Raw genomic sequence first — 20936 nt, 5'->3', positions numbered from 1 at the left:
AAAATGTAGCCTATGTCACCCGGACTATAATAACGAATCAATTGACACCTCGCTCATCAAAATTGGCTCAGTAGTTTAGGCGCTACGGTAGAACACACATAAATACAAACCTACATACATACATTCATACATAAACTGCTAAAACCATAATCCTTCCGTTTGAGTGTGCCGTAGTCGGGTAAAAAGATGCGAATACTCTAAAATTTAATTTCACTCAGAATCAGTAGGTACCACTAGAATTATCAGATGCTAATCAGTTTCTTGATAAATGTATCCACATCATATCATTTGATACTTGACAGTAATGTAAGCAGTGATTACGAGGACAACCAATAATTCCACTAGCATTACATAAATCCACGTGAAACGCAAATGAAACGATCACGTCTCTTGATACGTGGTAATTAGTACACAGATTTATCTGACTGTCGTGTTGTCACTTGTTTATGGCTGCAAAGCGTAGCGCCCACTTGACTAGGATCGCACCAGTGTTTTAATTTGATTTCCTCTCCAGAACTAGAGTAAGTTGAAACGCTAATGTGGCAATTTTTTTCTACACAATCTCATAACTAAAATGACAGATATAATTACGTATTGCTTCTTTCATGATTCGGAAAAGGATAGCACTAGATTTAGATCTTTATTCCCTACCCCGTGGGAATTTCAAAAAATTCTACCCTATTTCTTGTGAAAAACTAAAAACTGAAAAGTTTACTAACGTTCATCTAACTATAGAAAGCTTTTTTCAGATTTTTCAGTGAAACTCAAGTGATAGCTTGGTATATACCAAAATTAATCGCGTAAATGGCAGATTAATAACAGGCAGATAGTGTTTTTTTGAAAAATCGGACTATGCCTTTAGGCTTTTTGAAAAAAGTCTTAACTCGACCTCGGTAAAGATATAATCATAGTTTTATATTAATTATTGTTAGTCAAATAGAATGTTTGTAATATAAAACACTAATTGTTTGAAAATAGCCACCTTCCACGTGCAGTTAACTATTTAACTAAACAACTACTTGTATGGTAGGTATATAGACTTGTGTAGCGAGTAGCGACAAATCACCCGGCAATTGTCATCAACTATTATTTGAATTGTAATGAGTAATGATGTGGCAGTGCACACGCTACCCGACGCACAATACCATAAACTACTGAACCTATTTATTATCACCATGATCAACCCATCACAAACCCACTACTGAGCATGGGTCTCCTCTCAGAATTAGAAGGGTTTGACCACAATCTACCATGCTGGCCAAGTGTGGATTGACAGACTTCACACATCTTTGAGAACATTATGGAGAGCTCTCAGTTGTGCAGGTTTCCCTCACGATGTTTTCCTCCACCCTTAAAGTTAATACTTAATTGCTCAAAAGTTAAACGCACCTAACTCCCGAAAAGTTAGAAGTGGGTGCACGGGATTGAACTACCAGTCACGGGGCTCTATATAATATGTAAAAAAAATTATGTAATATGTTTTGTGCTATAACCGACTTCCTGTCCCCTATATTATACTATTTTGCAAGCTAAAAGTCCGCAATTCAATTACCAGAAAAGGATCTACTTCTTCGTTGGTCTAACTCTAGGTGGCTATAGCTTCGGCTACTTATCGTGCGGTCCCAGGTCTTGGGGACTTAGGAAGTTGCCAGTGTCACCTTTTGTCGCTCAGATATCATAGTACAGGTGTCGTGTCTGAATGTCGTCCCATTGAATTACGTGAGGGAATACAGAATACACCTGTTGAAATTGGTTGGAAAATACTATTAAGGGATCAATGGCTGATAAGTCGGTCAATATGATACCCGTTATACAGGGAGTAATAGCGACAAGTGGGTACGACCGAAAAGAGACAAAATTTCAATTTCAATTACTAGCCTGTTGAAAACACCGTGCGATGCTGACAAATGTGCGTTCACCTTTAGCGTGCTTTTCTACGCAAGAAGGAAAAATAATATATGGTCGGAGATTTTGGTATAGATTAACGTACTTAATATAAAATGTAAATCAAGCAATATTATATTGATATTAAAGAACTTGTAAACTAAGTACAAGATACATAAAATATTGGCCGATCAATATCAAATCGTAGATAAAATTCAATTAATAATAATGCTATAATTTAATAGTAACCAATTCTAACTTCAGTAACGGACGTTTAAATATAAGATATAATTATTGAAATAATAGATTACATATCACGATTAAGGGCCAACATACACGCTACTTTCAGTTTCGTGTTGCACACAGCTATTGCTCCGGTATTAGGTACTTCGCGTTTTGGCAATTTGTAGTGTTTGAGCGTGGTTTGACAGGCCCAGAGAGAACTAGAGTGAGAGAACTCTCGGTTTGATCCAGAATTGACGATATGTCAAATATTAGGCTATGGGTTACGTGAAATCAAAGAAATATACCTAATTCATGGGATACCTAGCGTCAAATGTAGGAACATTTGACGCCTGCCAGTGACATCGAAGCCTCGAAATTTTATTACAAGTTCCCTAACTGTCGTGAACTGAGACAGATCTCTCTAAATCGCTACACTTGTATCGCAGCTCCTAACTCCTGAGAAGCGATCGAATGGCGGATCGTAAACGCTAAAAGCAGCGTGTGTACGTTAACCCTAAATATAATTTGCGTATAATAACACCCGTGAGGCTGTAACACATAATTAAATTATTATATTATGTATTTATCAGGGGGCACGGCAGTGCCCCCGCCAAGACGAGCCAAACGGCGGCCGGGGCGCTACGTAGTACCTTTTTCTCGAAGTGTTTCGCCGTATTTTCGACCCGTCATAACTTCGGTTTGGATGACGCTAGAAAGCTGAAATTTTCAGTATAAGGTGTCCTCAGCAAATTTACCAAATATACTAAGTATCAAATATCTAGCTTTTATGGTTATAGATTTATTGATACCTAAAATACGCCGTTTTCGTCCCTCACTGATGATCATCACAATTCATAGTCTGTAATTCTAGGGTACTTCCAGAAGTCCTAGAAGGCTGAAATTTGGTATGTAGACTAGAAATTGCATACAAACTACAGGAAAATTAAGAAATTGGCAATGCCCCCCCTCTACGCCTCTTATGAGTAAAGCAAATCTGTAAATTCTGTCGCTAGAATTCTGATATTTTCAGGATAAGATGTCCTTGGCAAATTGATTAAACTTATTGAGTATCAATTGTCTAGCTTTTATAGTTTCAGATTTATTGACAGTCAAAACTTCTAGTCTGTAATTCTAGGGTACTTCCCGAAGTCCTAGAAGGCTGAAATTTGGTATGTAGACTAGAAATTGCATACAAACTACAGGAAAATTAAGAAATTGGCAATGCCCCCCCTCTACGACTCTTATGAGTAAAGCAAATCTGTAAATTCTGTCGCTAGAATGCTGATATTTTCAGGATAAGATGTCCTTGGCAAATTGATTAAACTCATTGAGTATCAATTGTCTAGCTTTTATAGTTTCAGATTTATTGACAGTCAAAACTTCTAGTCTGTAATTCTAGGGTACTTCCCGAAGTCCTAGAAGGCTGAAAGTTGGTATGTAGACTAGAAATTGCATACAAACTACAGGAAAATTAAGAAATTGGCAATGCCCCCCCTCTACGACTCTTATGAGTAAAGCAAATCTGTAAATTCTGTCGCTAGAATGCTGATATTTTCAGGATAAGATGTCCTTGGCAAATTGATTAAACTCATTGAGTATCAATTGTCTAGCTTTTATAGTTTCAGATTTATTGACAGTCAAAACTTCTAGTCTGTAATTCTAGGGTACTTCCCGAAGTCCTAGAAGGCTGAAATTTGGTATGTAGACTAGAAATTGCATACAAACTACAGGAAAATTAAGAAATTGGCAATGCCCCCCCTCTACGACTCTTATGGGAAAAGCAAATCTGTAAATTCTGTCGGTAGAATGCTGATATTTTCAGGATAAGATGTCCTTGGCAAATTGATTAAACGCATTGAGTATCAATTGTCTAGCTTTTATAGTTTCAGATTTATTGACAGTCAAAACTTCTAGTCTGTAATTCTAGGGTACTTCCCGAAGTCCTAGAAGGCTGAAATTTGGTGTGTAGACTAGAAATTGCATACAAACTACAGGAAAATTAAGAAATTGGCAATGCCCCCCCTCTACGCCTCTTATGAGTAAAGCAAATCTGTAAATTCTGTCGCTAGAATGCTGATATTTTCAGGAGAAGATGTCTTTGGCAGATTGATTAAACGCATTGAGTATCAATTGTCTAGCTTTTATAGTTTCAGATTTATTGACAGTCAAAACTTCTAGTCTGTAATTCTAGGGTAATTCCCGAAGTCCTAGAAGGCTGAAATTTGGTGTGTAGACTAGAAATTGCATACAAACTACAGAAAAATTGAGAAATTGGAATTTTCCCCCCTCTACGCCTCTTATGAGTAAAGCAAATCTGTAAATTCTGTCGCTAGAATGCTGATATTTTCAGGATAAGATGGCAAATTGATTAAACGCATTGAGTATCAATTGTCTAACTTTTATAGTTTCAGATTTATTGAAAGTCAAAACTTCTAGTCTGTAATTCTAGGGTACTTCCCGAAGTCCTAGAAGACTGAAATTTGGCATTAAGTACAAATTTCAAGAATTATGAACAACAGATAAATTAAGAAATCGGGTCCCCCTTCATCCCCTCGTATATGAGATGCATATCTGTAAAATCTGTTGCTCGAATACTAAAGTTTACATGATAAGATGTCCGTGGCAGATTTATCAAACGTACCAAGTATCTGTGTTTCCTGAAGTCCTAAAAGACTGAAATTTGGTATATCTGCTTCAAAATTGAGTTGCAAGATTCCACCCGAACAAATATACTTACATACGAGTACATTGCAAGTTGAATAAAAGCTTTTAAAAAAAGAGGTAACGATAGAGAGTGGGCCATGAAAATGATGTACCTACAAGAAATAGATCCAAAAAAAATCTAGGGCACCTGCCAAAAAGAAATGAAATCCCACCAAAAACATTTCATGTAAAAAGTTAGCCAAGACTCACAAGTTCATAATGTTTTCACTGTTAAAAAGTTATGAGATCTCTAGTAGAGCCAAGCCCCTAGCTGATCTTAGATTTGTGCTGGCCATGGGACCTATCCCAAGTCCAAAGTAATATAGCTCTTAAATGTTCTTGACTATATCACATTTATAACAATAAATAACAAATCACTCTACTTACAAGCTCTGATTCTACAAACCCTATATCTTGGTAAAAAAAGTACGGCTTGGCCGTTTAATGTTCGTAAAACTATTACATGACATAACATATTAAACGTTAAAAGTTATTAAACGGCCAAACCGTACTTTTTTTACCAAGATATAGGGTTTGTAGAATCAGAGCTTGTAAGTAGAGTGATTTGTTATTTATTGTTATAAATGTGATATAGTCAAGAACATTTAAGAGCTATATTACTTTGGACTTGGGATAGGTCCCATGGCCAGCACAAATCTAAGATCAGCTAGGGGCTTGGCTCTACTAGAGATCTCATAACTTTTTAACAGTGAAAACATTATGAACTTGTGAGTCTTGGCTAACTTTTTACATGAAATGTTTTTGGTGGGATCTTGTTTACACCAAACGGACTCTTAGATAGTTGTTATGTCTAGGCAGTTTAGCAGGAAAATATTTTTAGTTAAAAATAGCTGGCCTGCAATTAATCATTTCCATTCTATATCGAGATAAACCTGTTACTAAGTCTGTTATTCAAATATTATTTTGCAGTTTTTAGGGTTCCGTACCTCAAAAGGAAAAACGGAACCTTTATAGGATCACTTTGTTGTCTGTCTGTATGTCTGTGAAGAAAAGCTATGGGGTAGGTACTACCCGTTGACTTAGAATCATGTTTGGCAGATAGGTAGGTCTTATAGCACAAGTAAAGGGAAAAATCCGAAAACCGTGAATTTGTGGTTACATCACAAAAAAAAATTAAATGTGCTCATGAACAAGTATCGAAAAAACCCCTAATTATTACACACACTTCCACTGTACCTACTTGACTTTCAGGAATCGAAATACCGGTTATTTTTAATAGGACCGGAAAATTAGGTTTTATTTTCTAAAAAAAATTGTATTCAGCAAGTCGCAATTTACGTTTATTTATTTATTTTCAAAGTTCTTCTAAGCCAAAACAAGTTAGAAGATAACATTATGAGCTGTCCGGCCTTGATAAAATTTTGTTGGCTACATACATACATATCAACAGAAAACACGTAGGTACCTGGTATGCAACAATGGATGATATAACTTTTGATCGAAAAAAATCGTAAACATTAGGCACACTACCTCTGTACTTGACATTCAGGAATCGAAATACCGGTTCTTTTTAATACGACCGGAAAATTATGTTTTTAGGGTTCCGTATCCGAAGGGTGCCAAGTGCCAACTGGATCCTATTAGTAAGCTGCCGCTGTCCATCTGTCCGGCCGTCTTACTTTAAATCGAAGACGTGTAGCTTTAGGCCAACTTTACTCAAACGTTATTTTACTTCGACGCTCGAATTCCATAAACGTTGGTGAGTTATAAAATCTCTTACTAAGCCACAGATTGAGTCGGATTTTTACTTGAAAAACTGGAGCGACTCAGTTAGTTATACTGTCGAAAAAAAGAGATATCGTAATCGATAAACATCACGACGTATTTAGTTTAAAAAATCGGTCAAGTGCGAGTCACACAACTCGCACAAGGAGGGTTCCGTACCACCGTACAAAAAACTTTTACTTTAAATTTTCATATTGAAATTTTATTATTTGTTGTTTGTTAAAGCGGCAGCAATAGAAATACATATTCTGTGACAACTCTCTACCTATTACTACGGGTCACGAGATACAGCCCGCTGTTAGTTGGACGAGCGGACAACGGAGGCCTAGTAATTGGAAAACATTGGCAGTTGGCACGCTTCAGGTACGGAACCCTAAAAAGAAATATCGTGGTAAACATATACAGTATACACGGATTAACTTAAAAAAAAAAAGAAAATTATACCAGTATTCTGCGCCTGTACTTGACATTCAGGTCGGGAATCGAAATACCGGTTCTTTTTAAAACGACCGGAAAATTATGTTTTTAAAATCCAATGACGAAGTAGGGCTGCCTCCTGCTCGCTTTGTTTTTGCTACGTGCTTGTTAAATGCATTTTGGTAGGTAACAATTTATTTTAACTTATTTGTTCATATTCGCGGGCCATTTGCTGTCGACACACTTTTACAGTAGTTTTTACTTCCCTAGCGCGCTCCCCAGCGATCTTAATACAAACTTAGTTTGATTTTTCATTAGAATATTTATTTCTACTTTCAGTGACTTTAGTTTTACGTTGATAAGTCAGTCAGCTAGTTTCTCCTTTAGTTAATAACTTAGTTAAACTTATAGTATTCTATATAATAGTGCAAAATTATTAAAGAAAAAAGTAATTGGTTGGAATGTAAAGCACGTATATGTTATGCAGGGCATTGTTCGGAAAATGGCAGCGAAGACATTATTTTCCGGTCCGGTGGGTATTTCGATTCCTGAATGTCAGGCACAGGCGCTGTTGAACGTAAACAAGCTAATAATTTTCTTCTTATCGGAAATAGTCAATATACCAGAAAAATAAGTAGAAAATCAGAAAAATAAGGTATTATTGGAGGCCTTGAAATATTTTAACTAATGAATTGGTACTGGAAACTTATTCTGCATGGCATTTTTTTGTGCAAAAGCTCTCAGTTTTTCCACTGTACTTAGATGTAAAAGTAGACTAGGTACTTCGGTTTACAAAAAAGCAAGCTCTTTCTGACACACTTCTGTACCAAACATAGGACGTGACAGTTAAGCCATGATAAGGTAACAAACAGACAGATATGTATAATTTTCAAAGAATTTCCTGTCTTTTGAATATATACAATTACATATTGTATTTTGCCAACCCTATAAAGTTACGTTGTAAAAACAAATTTAATCGCGACATCTATACATTTAGCGGTCGTTGTCTTTTCGGTCTCGAAAATACTTCTTTGCATAAAAATACAAAACACCTTTTCGCTTATACAAGAATACAAAACAAAATCCTGTTTTGTTTGTTGTCCAGTAAAATGTTTATATACGTTTAAAAATGTAAGGTTTGTTAAATGTATTAAAAAATTACCTCCCAAAAATTGTATCAACTTTGCAATTAATCTTAAAATTTAAAGCAAGTAAGTATCTACAATTATTGTATTGCAGTTAGGTTCTAATTTCAGTTTATAAATTAAGTAGGTATAGTGTAGACAGCGGCGAAGTTTGTCAAAGTCGTAAATTGAGTCCAGGACGAAAGCAAGAAGAGTAGGCATTGATGTGATAAATCAAAACAAAATATTGCTAACTAATGTCTATGCTAATGTGTACCTCATTTCAGTTTATTACTAGATAAGCCACAGAGTAACATGAGTCTATGGACCATCTCCTTTTAGTCCCTTTTGATCCTTACTGGCTCAATAGCTACCAGAACCACATAAAAACAAAGAAATATAATCTCGGTGTGGCTTACCGGTTTGTAAGCAGTACACGCGTACCGAGGTCTGCATATAAGGCTAAACAAAACGTTTGACGTAATCCTGAGTGCTGTGTGCGGCGCACGAACACGCTTGATTATGCAAGTGTGCAGTTCACTGGTTTACCAGTCGCAAAAACCACTAGCATACTTGTTATTCTCTCCTGGTACTTGAAGCGCTCCAAATATTGCAAATATGTATTCTGAAGGCGGGCCAAGTTTTCAGGTAAAGAAAGTTAAGGACGCTTTCTGAAAGCCTTTCCAAAGTTTAAAAATGGTAGGAAATACCGACGAAATAAAAATATTCAAAGTTCGTCTACTCTGGTGGGAGGCGTGAGCCGTAGCTAGTTACCACCATACAATCAAAGCCGATGCCGTCAAGCGATTTAGCGTTCCGGTACGATGTCGCATTTTATACAACGATTCGGGGTATGAGACATGAGTTCAAAAACAGACTAGCCCGCTTCCATCTAAGATATCATCACTTATTACTACGTACCTAAGTAGAAAAAATATCTTGTAGAAACAAAAGATATAAATTGACAACCCAGTTCAAACAATGCATGTAAGAAATCTTAAAATAACTAAAACAAACACATGAAAATCTTAGAATTTTTAGTATTTTTTATTATTACTGGCCGTCCGTCCGTCGTGTCTGCCAAAAAAACCTATAGGGTACTTCCCGTTGACCTAGAATCATGAAAGGCACAGGTAGGTAGGTCTTATAGCACAACTAAACGAATAAATCCGAAAACCGTGAATTAGTGGTTACATCACAGAAAAACATTATTAAAATGTGTTTCAATTTTCAAAGTAAGATATACCAAACTATACCAAGTGGGGTATCATATGAAAAGGGCTTTACCTGTACATTCTAAAACAGATTTTTATGCATAATAATTTTAGATTTATCGTGCAAAATATCGGAAAAATAACCGAGTACGGAACCCTCGGTGCGCGAGTCTGACTCGCATTTGACTGACGCCGGTTTTTTTAATCATTTTAACCCCCTAAGTTATTGTTAGCGTTCATGCCTCTATGATGTTTTAATTATAACTGCATTTAAAACTGAATACTTAATTTTTTATTTTATTCATAACTACAGGAAAAAAGCATTGAATTTCCTGCAAGTCATCTTAATTTTCAGAAAATTCAAGGATTTTTTAAACTCATGCTCATTTCATTTATTCCAGGTAGGACTTCGTAACTCTAGCGCTCTTTTTTTATCTCGGTGAATTTTTGAACAATTGAACTGACTTAATTAGTTAATTTATTCGGCAGATTATGCGGGATGGAAGTTAGGATTTTCTATAGAGAATTCTTTCTCTAGATTTTCCTCAATAAAATTAGTAGCTACCTCGGTACATTACAAAGGTACTAATGCTGCATGATTATGTTGTGACGTTCAATTTACAGACAGGTAATAATATTATGTTACTATGTCAATCATAACGTCGATGCGTCCTTCAAAGTGTCAGTAACATTTCCAGTTTCTTGTATCTACACGTTTATTTAATTGAATTCTTATGTAAGTGCTTCAGGGCGCACTTTACATCGAGCTGTAATACGTACAGTATAATCCTACTAATATTATAAACGCGAAAGTTTGTATGTATGGATGGATGTTTGTTACATTTTCAAGCAAAAACTACTGGACGGATTTGGCTGAAATTAGGAATGGAGATTTAATACCCGGGATTAACACATAGGCTACTTTTTATACCGGAAAATCAATGAATTCCCACGGGATTTTTAAAAAACTATATCCACGGGAACATAGTGGTGGGCATCAGCTAGCCATTTAATAATTTTAATGCTCTAAGGCCTACTTCCACATGGACGCAGAAACTGATTTAGTTATCCTGCCTACTAGAGAGCCGTCGTATGTTTGTTTATGTATTTCAGCTGATACCCGCAATTTTGTCCGCGTAAATAAATCTTAGTTGTTTAGGTCCCGTGGGATCTCTTTTATTTTCCGGGATAAAAATATCGTAAGTTGAAGTCTTCAGGCCTTTAACTACATCTCCACAAACGTCGATCCTTTGTTCAGTTGCGGCGTGAATCTTGATTGAAGGACAAACCAACAAATAAACATACTTTCGCATTTTGATAGTGATGATTGATAAAGAACTTTACATTCAGTTAATAGATGAGTGATCGACCTATTCTGGATTTCATTAATGTCCACTAGATTAAATATATAATACATGTATAATATATATATGTATAATAATTTCCTCATAATTCCACTCGATTCAAACAGGGGCATTCTCAGTCAAAATTTATCAGAGCATGAAAAATTTAGCTATCATTAAAATTGCTTCGCAAACGGATACGACCAATACGGTGCGTTATTTATTACTAGACTAGATGATGCCCGCGACTTCAACCGCGTGGTATTAGGTTTTATAAAATCTCTTTCATTTTCGGGAATTATCTATATAAATAAGGTGATGGTCCGCGTCTACATTGATTTAGGTTTTTTTTATTCCTGTGTGAATTCTTTGATTTTCCTGGACAAAAAGTAGCCCTTGTCTAGCCCCGGGATGCAAGGTAACTCTGTATCTTATTTTGTCAAAATCGATTATACGGATGAGCTGTGAAAAACTAGCAAGCAGACAGACAGATACACTTCCGCATTTATAATATTAGTATGGATTTATTTATATGATGTAGCCTCCTGCCTAACTCATTCTGACATAGCTCAACGAATAAGTCAGCTGAAGTGGCAGTGGGCAAGTTACGTCTGTCGCAGAACTGATGGCCGCTGGGGCAGATGTGTTCTGGAGTGGAGACCGCGTATCAGCAAGCGCAGTGTGGGACGACCTCCAACCCGCAGGACAGGCGACCTTAAGAGGGTAGTGGGAAGTGGGTGGATGAGAAAGGCGGAGGACCATGTGTGGTGGCGCGCTCTTGGGAAGGCCTATGTCCAGCAGTGGACGCAAACAGGCTGATTGACTGCCTAACTATTATGAAAATGTTACGCGTGGGTGTGACAGGAGGACCTTAGTTCAATATTGAATCCTTTAGAGCAAACTCTTACGTGCTTTTTCTATTGGATTTCTGCTGCGAATTTATTATGTAAACAGCTCGTTGTTTATTAAACTAGCCCGACCTGTAAATAGCAAGTACTAGAAACCTCTCTAGCGCTACGAATGCAACCTCGTAAAGAGGACGTTAGGAGTTTGATTAATGACTGGGGGAATTTAAATGGAGTTTTTAATTGGTTTTCCAACACAGTCAAGGTTCTCTGTTTTTTTTTTTAAAGCAATTTCGAGTAGGTTTGTCGTTTTTTCCAGCATCACCGATAGGTACATTTCCACAGTTACACAAGGAAAACAAATTTTTATTGGCTACACGTGACGTTTATTTATTTTATGTAAGTCAAATTGATACATTTGGAATAACCGCAATAAGAAAGACGGTGGTAGCCTAGTAAAAGAGCCGTCATACCAATAGGCTATTTAACAAATCCGCCTTCTTTTCGGGAGGTCGGGGATTAGCACTTCCTAACTTTTCGGAGTTATACGCGTTTCAAGCAATTAAATATCACTTGCTTTAACGGTGAAGGAAAATATCGTGAGGAACGTGGCATCGTAGCCTAAACTGAACCGATTTTAATTTAGTTTTTTTTTGTTTGAAAGGTCGCTGGATCGGAAGTGTTCTTAGCTATAATCCAAGAAAATCGGTTCAGCCATTTGAAAGTTATCAGCTCTTTTCTAGTACCTTCACTTGTCGGGGGTGTTATTTAATTTACACTTGAAAAATATTAAATCCCTTAAGAGCGAACGACACGTTACGTGGATAGGGTATTGTCACAATATACAATATCCTTACTTTGGGGTATTGTGATGACCGCTAGATCTAGGAGTAGACAAAAAATCAGGAGATGTTACAAGTTGGTGTGATACGAGGACTTTATGTCAATATTGATTCCCTTAAGGGCAATCGACGCGTTGCGTGGGTAGATTATTGAAGTTCCTCTGCAAATTTACTGTGTACACTAGCCTTTATTAAATTAGTTTCACCAGATTGGATTTAAAATAGCACGCGTTGAAACTGTTCCATAGCGGTGAAAGGTCAAACGTTTGAACACCCTGTTGGATATTTTCAAAGTGAATTAGCTGGTTTATTAGAGCTATGATAGCTGAAAAATATTTAATCACGTCATTAAATCTACTACAGTAAACGAATTTGAATTTATTCAAAACACTAGTACTAATTTTTGAAAAAATTAAAAAAAAAAAAAAAGATGAAGGAAGAACTTTTAAACCCTCGACTTACGAGTTATAATGTACAAAATAGCTTAGGTTCGAAATTCAAATCCACTTTTGAACTACTTACTAGATAATGCCCGCGACTTCTCCCGCCTGGATAGGTATAGGTTTTTTAAATCACACACACATCAATACGCTTATTATGTAGAGGCATATTGAGAACTTATTTCTTACAAGAAATACCTACTTCAATAATACCTATATTATGTATGTACTATGTACATTGTACATGGCCATGAAACAGTAAAATGATGGAATTACACTCGTCATAACTCATTAAGGCTATCCTTGCCAACGATCCCCCGTCGATTTCCTACGTATGATATTATTGTTCTTATCTCTATCTGCCCTGGTTCGTGCATTCTCGGTTCCTAGATCGGTACATTTGTGATAACCAAATTTCAAATTGCTGTGATTGGCTGAATTTACCATGTTCTTGCTGCGACAGTGAGTTTGAGCCACTAGCGGAACAATGTTAGCCGGTCAGAAATGATTGCAATTAGTCAACCTGTTTGACGTCCGTGTTCTGTTTTCGATTACAAAAAAGAAAAAATTGTTGTTGCAATCATCAATTTTAGCAAATAGTGAAAGAGAGTCGGCCAATCAGAGGTCACAACTACCGTCACACTTTCTGTCACACTATGGCAGTAGGCATACCGAGTAATGAAAACAATTTTTCATTCTGTCTAGGTCGAAGTAGGGTTGCCACCTGGCTCTTTTTGATTTACAGGCTACCACCATCAAAAATACGGGGTTTAGATTTGAAGAAATTTGAAAATTTGAAGTATTTGAAGAAATAGGCGGTGGTTCTCTCTGAAATGCATGGAAAGCCTATTTAGATATTTCAGTTTATTTATAAGTTTTGTATTTTTTCTCTGTATGTTGCCGTATCTTGATTGGTGAACTGTGTTTGCAATGTGGTTTAAAATAAAAGATTTATTTATTTAAATAGCTTTTAAAAACTCTTAGTGTTGTAAAGCAAAATGTTATACATTTCATGCATACAATCTTCTCATTTCAACTTAAAATTACATTTAATTTGTAATTCCACCTTCACAGTATCAATACTATGGCCGTAGCCAGGAATCGATTGCGGGAGAGGTTTTATTAGGGCCGGAACTGAATCCTGTCATGAGGAAAAAAACATTCGCTCAACTTTATGGGCTAATTACGTGGTTAGTGGAATTTCGCCTTTCAATTTGACAGTGAGATAAAATACAACAATAAAAAAGCGCGAGCGCAGTGAGCGTATGTGTTTTTGGTTCAATACAGAAAAAATTAAAGTGAAAGGGAAACGAGTGTAGCCATAGCAAGATTTTATTTTTAAAGCTTCCTATCCATACTAATATTACGAATACGACAGTATATCTATTTGCCTATCTATTTGTTACCCTTTCACGGCCCATCTTCTTTACCAAAATTTTGGTACTTACTATTCAGAGGTAACTTGCATCCCAGACATTTTTAGGCGGCTTTTTAGCCCGGAAAATCCCCCACGGAATTTTTAAAAATCTAAATTCATGCAAACGAAATTGCGGGGTTTACACCAAGTAATAGAAATTTAAAGCGCGAGTGAAGTGAGCGCGAAATGTTTGATATATTTCCAAAAAAAATTGGTAAGCAAATGCAAGAAATAGTGTAAGTATTATTTTAGGCTTAGGTTTTTGACGGCTTCCCAGGCGCAGTCGCCATTTCAAAATTTCTGGTCTGGTGGGAGGCTTCGGTCATGGCTAGTTATATGGTTAGTATGGCCCTAACGGCCAAGAAATTAGACTGCATCATCACTTACCACTAGAAAAGATTAAAGTCACGGGCTAACTTGTATAAAAAAAGGCTTACATCCTCAAACCAAGCCCCGCCGCCTTGGCTACGACCATGATCAATATCGAGTGGGTTTCGGCTACGCATTGCCGCAAAAGGAAAATATTCTTTCTACTGGACATAACGTCAGTGTTTGATTTCGCCAGCCAGCTCCTGCTGAATTTGTAAAAAACCGGCCAAGTGCGAGTCAGACCCACGCACCGAGGGTTCCGTATTCGGGTATTTTTTCCGACATTTTACTCGAGAAATCAAAAACTGTTATGCATTAAAAAAATATGCATAAAAATAAATAAAAATCTGTTTTAGAATGAACAGGTAAAGCCCTTTCATATGATAACCCACTTGATATATGTAGTTATCTTACTTTGAAAATTGAAAATACTAATATTTGTTCATGAACACATGACAGACGGATAGACAACGAAGTGATCCTATAAGAGTTCTTTTTTGCTTTTGAGTTACGGAACCCTAAAAATATTTAGTTTTATTTGCCCCGTATTTTATTTTCATAATTACAGGTTTCTGTATCCTGAAATACGGGGTAACCAGTAAAATACGGGGCCTCTGGCAACCCTATTCGGAAAACACTGTCACATTCAAGTTAATGTCAAATATTTTGTTTTCAATTACAGAAAGCTGCATCAATCATTATTACAATATTTTCTTTGTTGTGATTGGCTGAATTTTTGAGTTTCAGCCAATAAACAGACTGTTTGCCAATTAAACGTCATAACAATATAAATGCCAGAAAGTTTAACCAAATAAAACAAACTTAATGAGAACCTAGTGAGAATGCAAACGGCACACAATTTATAATACATATTATGTTAGTCGTGTATAATAGATATTATAGTAGTCGTTCACTTTGGTAATAGTCAGATTGTCATCAGTAAAATTGATATTGGTTGATGTATCGTAAATTATTGTTTCGGTGACAAATATTTTTATTATCTATTTATCTTTGAACAGAATGGAATAGAATGAAATGGAATGGAATACAATGATAAATTTTTATTCCTGTAAACTTTTAGGTAAACTTCAAAGTGTTTTTGGATGGTCAGAAAAATTTACCACTGGTTCGGAATGCCGTTCCTACGTTTTCTAGGGTTTCGTACCTCAAAATGAAAAACGGAACTCTTATAGGATCACTTTGTTGTCTATCTCTCTGTCTGTCGTGTGTGTCAAGAAAACCTCTAGGGTACTTCCCGTTGACTCAAAACCATGAAATTTGGCAGGTAACCTAACTGCGTAATTTTGGGTAGTTTTTTTAATCGATAAAGAAAGTTTGCGACATTGTTCAATAAAAAATTTGGATTCCAACTCCTCAATCCTGATGTTGCAGGGGACCTGACTACTAAAGCTAATGGGATTTAAAAAGTGTCGATTATTAATTGATATTGAAGGTATCTATACCAAGTAAACACTTTGTCGTTGACCTCAACCCTGATGCTGTAAGAAATTGCATTCCTAAATCCTGGTGATCCCTCGGGATTTGAAAAGGATCATCCGTTTAAATATTCTTACGTGATACAGAAACAAGTTGCATCCCGGGGACGGGCTATTACGGAGAGGCAACTTTTGTTCTGGGAAATGAAAGGATCGGGATTTTTAAAAACCTAAATCCACGCGAGCGAAGCTGCGGGCATTAGCTAGTTGTAAATATATTTAGAAGCTACTATAAGATAATAGATAAGGTACTTATTTCCTTATATTTTTATTGTATGGCAGCGCGCGGTTTTAAATTATAAATTGCACGTCCTGTCCTTTTCTGTAATACATTTTTTTCTCAATATCTACCGCTTTATCTCATAGCAAGAGTCCGTAAGACATAATTCAGTGAAAATAGGCAAAATATACAATTTTTGCAGTTTCCACGTCAGTACCTGTCGAATTTTTCTAACAGTGTAAGCAGCAGAGCTGAGTTTACCATCAAGTGTTGATATGTGGGTGTTCCATAGAAGCTTTGCATCTAACATTATACCGAGAAACACGGGGTTCTCCTTTATTTTCAACACTAGCCGATGCCTGCGACTTCGCCCGCGTGGATTTAGCTTTTTCGAAATCCCGTGGGAACTCTTTGATTTTCCGGGATAAAAAGTAGCCTATGTGCTAATCCAGGATATTATCTATCTTCATTCCAAATTTCAGCCAAATCCATCCAGTAGTTTTTGCGTGAAGGAGTAACAAACATACACACACACACACACACACACACACACACACACATACAAACTTTCGCCTTTATAATATTAGTCAACATATGATTATTTATCAATGAATTTATGTCATTTAAGGTCCTGGTATTGGGCAGTGTGAATTCAACACACTTAGATTTCTTTGCATTTGGAAGTAAATTGTTAGCAATAAATCAGAGTGACCTGTGATATGGCATTACATATAGTATACATTGTCAAAAATTATAATATTAAAGCTGTGCGTATTGTGTGAGGAATAGGTTGCAAGAGAGTTGCAACTTGCAGGGTTTGATGCATGCGCTATTGCCAGCAAACATGAGACATATTTTTATCTACAGGCAACGTCTGAGTAGGTAACGCATACGTCTAACGCAAGTTGAAATGTAGCAGTGTATTTAGTTAGACCTATCGACAAGTTTGGAGTTGGGTGCAGTCTAAATGTGGCCCGTGTGTTTAGACTGTCAGTTTCTGTCAGTTTCACGTGTCGTCCCCCGCACTTCACCACCCCGCTTGCACAAATCGAGACAGCACGAAATTTTCAAGATTTCTGGGTGTAATTTCTGCTTTTCGTAGTTCCAACATAATTATAACAATATAAAATATATAACGATAATTTTTTTACTACATAATATTCATTAAATTTTCTAGGTCTGTGGTTTTTCCAAATTTCATTAAATTGCTTCGTTGTCTAGAAAAACGAGCACAAAGTTGGGCCTTTTTTTAAAGAAAAATACAAATCTTTGAGCCCCTGTAATTTTAAAACTACATATTTTTAGAAAAATCTAAAACACCACAGACACAGATATTAGTTTCTAGACTATATCTGCAAAATTTCATGGACTTTGGTTGCTTAATATTCAAATGAAATGGGAACTACGATTGTATGGAGTAAGTGACGGAGAGAGCCCTGACTTTTACACGTGAATTGGTCACATAATATGTTAGTATCTCTTCTACAATGTAATGACGTCGATGTTGTGAAGGACGTCTAATGATCTTACCAAGCATTATAGAGAGAGAGCCAGCGCGTGCCAGATCTTCGTCATTTTATAAAAGCTGAAAGTTTCTTTCTCTGCGTATTGTACCCAACACAGGGAGGAACGATCAGTGACTATGAAGTTTGGATTATGGTGGCTTTACGAGATAACAGGTAATAAGGATGTAAAAAATCTTACGTATAAATATAAAGTCTAACTAGAGTATATTCAGTAGCCATACTGCCGCTGGTCGTACGCCTTCGCCCACGTTACAATAATTTTGCATCGCTATTTTTTTTAATTCAGATACAGGTTAGCCCTTGACTGAAATCTCACCTGGTGGTAAGTGATGATGCAGTCTAAGATGAAAGCGGGCTAACGTGGAAGGGGAATGGCAATTTTTATTAAACACATACTTCAATTGTTTCTAGACGGCATCGTACCGGAACGCTAAATCGCTTGACGGCACGGCTTTACCAGTAGGGTGGTAACTAGCCACGGCCAAAGCCTCTCACCAAACCGACCAGAGATTTACAAATTATAAATCCCATCCCCGGATGGGAATCGAACCCGGGACCTCCCACTGATAAGACCACAGTGCTTACCACTGCGCTAGGGAGGTCGTCAAAACGACTACTAGTTAATACTACTATCACACGAGTAGAATGGATATCTACTCGTGTACTACTATCATACAGTATGTGATGTAGCGACTACCTCTGACGCCTGTGGGCGCTAGAGTTCCAAGATCAAACAATGTACAAACACAATCTACCTAGTTTTTTTTTGTAAATAATTATACACTGTACACTGTAATTAACAGCGAGAAGAGTTAATCAGTAGGTATTTATGTCCGCAAAGGTCAATAATATTATCGTATTGCATAAATTATCTTATGTGTTTAATTGGCAAACTTCATTAGACAGTAATACTTAATTACCATTTTAATTACATACCTATTGAATAAAAAAAACAATTTATCTTCTTTTTATTTACTTAACTTTATTTTTAGGAAAATTTGTGAAAATTGTATAATGTTCTCAAGGGTGTGTGTGAAGTCTACCAATCCGGACTTGGCCAGCGTGGTGCCCCTACTACGGCCTAAACCCTTCTCATTCTGAAAGGAGACCTGTGCTCAATAGTGGGTCAGCAATGGGTTGATCATAATGATGATGCTACGTACCTACTATGTTTTTTTTTAATAGATTAGCGTTTGGCTGCATTCAGATCTGCTAGCAAGTGATAATGCAGCCTAAGATGGAGCGCGCTTGCCTAGAAGATGCTGTAATTATACTATAGGTATTTCTGTTCCAGCTATGTTTAGGTGGAAAGCAGCCTTAGAATGCAGTACATCATGCTGATATGTCATGACTCATGTCGTGACACATTGGCGTGCAGCATGCCTAGGTAGGTATGTTGTTTTGACGCGCACATTGCCCTATTATGCAACTTTGTTGGAGATAAGGAGCTTATGATATTTTGTGGTACTTTGATCTTTAATCTACGCGTTACAAAAGGATAGGACAGACGAGATTCAGGCGGCGCAAGACTGTGGCGTGTGGAAGTTCCATGAAATATACAAAAATTGCTTTTATCTTCAAGATATCAGTTTAAGAAGGGGTTTAGTAATACACTCCAAACATACGTAGTTTGGCTTTCATTTGAATACTAACCAATCACACTCATTGAAATTTTGTAGATACGTTCTAAGAAAATCTATGTTTGCGGTTTCCAGATTTCCGTTAAAATATTCAGTTTCAAAGTTACACGATTTTAAGGATCTTCTAAAAATATAAAAGGAAAAGATGACTGATCTATCACTGCACAGCTCAAACTCCTGGACGGATCGGGCTGAGAGGCATGCAGATATAATGACATAAACATCCGCTTAGAAATGATTTTAAAAAATTCAACCCTTAACACTAAAGGAAGTAAAATAGGGGTTTTAAATCTGTGGAGTCCACGCGGAAATCGCGGGCATAAGCTAGTATTCAAATAAGAACCAAACTATATATTTTGTATGGAGTGACTGACGGACAGTCCTCTGTGAATAGGTGTTCGTGATGTTATTAAGGCTTCAAGGTATACCACAGACGATTTTAATATCTACAAATGAATATTTGATCACGTTGTAGGTATTTGGCATTGAAGCATTGTTACAAAACAACATAGGTACCCACTTGTGCCATTTGGTGGGAAGCCTTGGCAATCGCACAAATCGCCACTTCGCTCCCAATCGATACCGAGTGAAGGGCTCTTTAGATTGATTCCATTATTGTGAAAGAGTCGACAATCACGGCTTTTAAATGATTTAGTTTTTTTATTCCGAATCTGTTCTATTAATTTCTATATATCGGTGGCCAGTGATAGCTTAGTTATTATCTCCAGATTACAGATAGATTTCATAATAACTCAAAATTTAAAAAACTCCCGACACAAAAACCTCTATAAGAAAATAAAAAATAGCTGACAACTTTCAAACCGATTTTCTTTGATTATAGCTAAGAACACTCTCGATCAAGCCACCTTTCAAACAAAAAAAAGTAAATTAAACTCGGTTCATTCGTTTAGGAGCTACGATGCCACAGACAGATACACAGACGCACGTGTAACTTATAACACCCCTCTGTTTGGGTCGAGAGTTAAAAACATACGTAAGTCCTAGTCAAGTCGTCCGGGATTTGTACACAATCCTGTCTTTTCTGAGTTATGTGGATTTTAAGTAGGTAATAAAACATTATTACATTACAAATTACAATTCTGAAATTGCATCCAGTGTAAAATAAATTAAACCGACGCAAATACTTTTTCCTACCTTATAAAGGTTATATGCAAGAGAAGCGATTTCGGGAACAACCCGCAGCAGGTTCGAGAATTATGAGGAAAACCCTTAATGCGGAATGCGGACGATATTGAGAATAACAATAATGATGTACCATGTGAAACCGAGTGTGTTAACTGTGTTGATGGACCGCACAAAAACTGATTCGTGTGTACAACATACTACATATACTTGAAAAGAAATTGCATGAATGCAACGCCTTTCTGTGTATCGCGATTCAGTCACTATTTTTATTTGGGACCTGCTAAATCATACAATGCGTACATTTTGAGATCTCACTCGCCATTGCTCTGTGTGTCAACT

At 36.7% G+C, this 20936-nt stretch overlaps 1 protein-coding gene across 2 annotated transcripts in view; it reads right to left on the bottom strand.

Moving 5' to 3' along the window:
- The window catches only part of LOC123868392, a 127576-nt gene that overhangs the window by 26790 nt on the left and 79850 nt on the right, over positions 1-20936 (bottom strand). The window lies entirely within an intron of this gene.

Source organism: Maniola jurtina, chromosome 9 (assembly GCF_905333055.1).
Source record: "Maniola jurtina chromosome 9, ilManJurt1.1, whole genome shotgun sequence".
NCBI classification, from domain to species: domain Eukaryota; kingdom Metazoa; phylum Arthropoda; class Insecta; order Lepidoptera; family Nymphalidae; genus Maniola; species Maniola jurtina.
The sequence above is the reverse complement of the archived record's forward strand: the minus strand, read 5'-3'. Positions and strand labels throughout refer to the sequence as shown.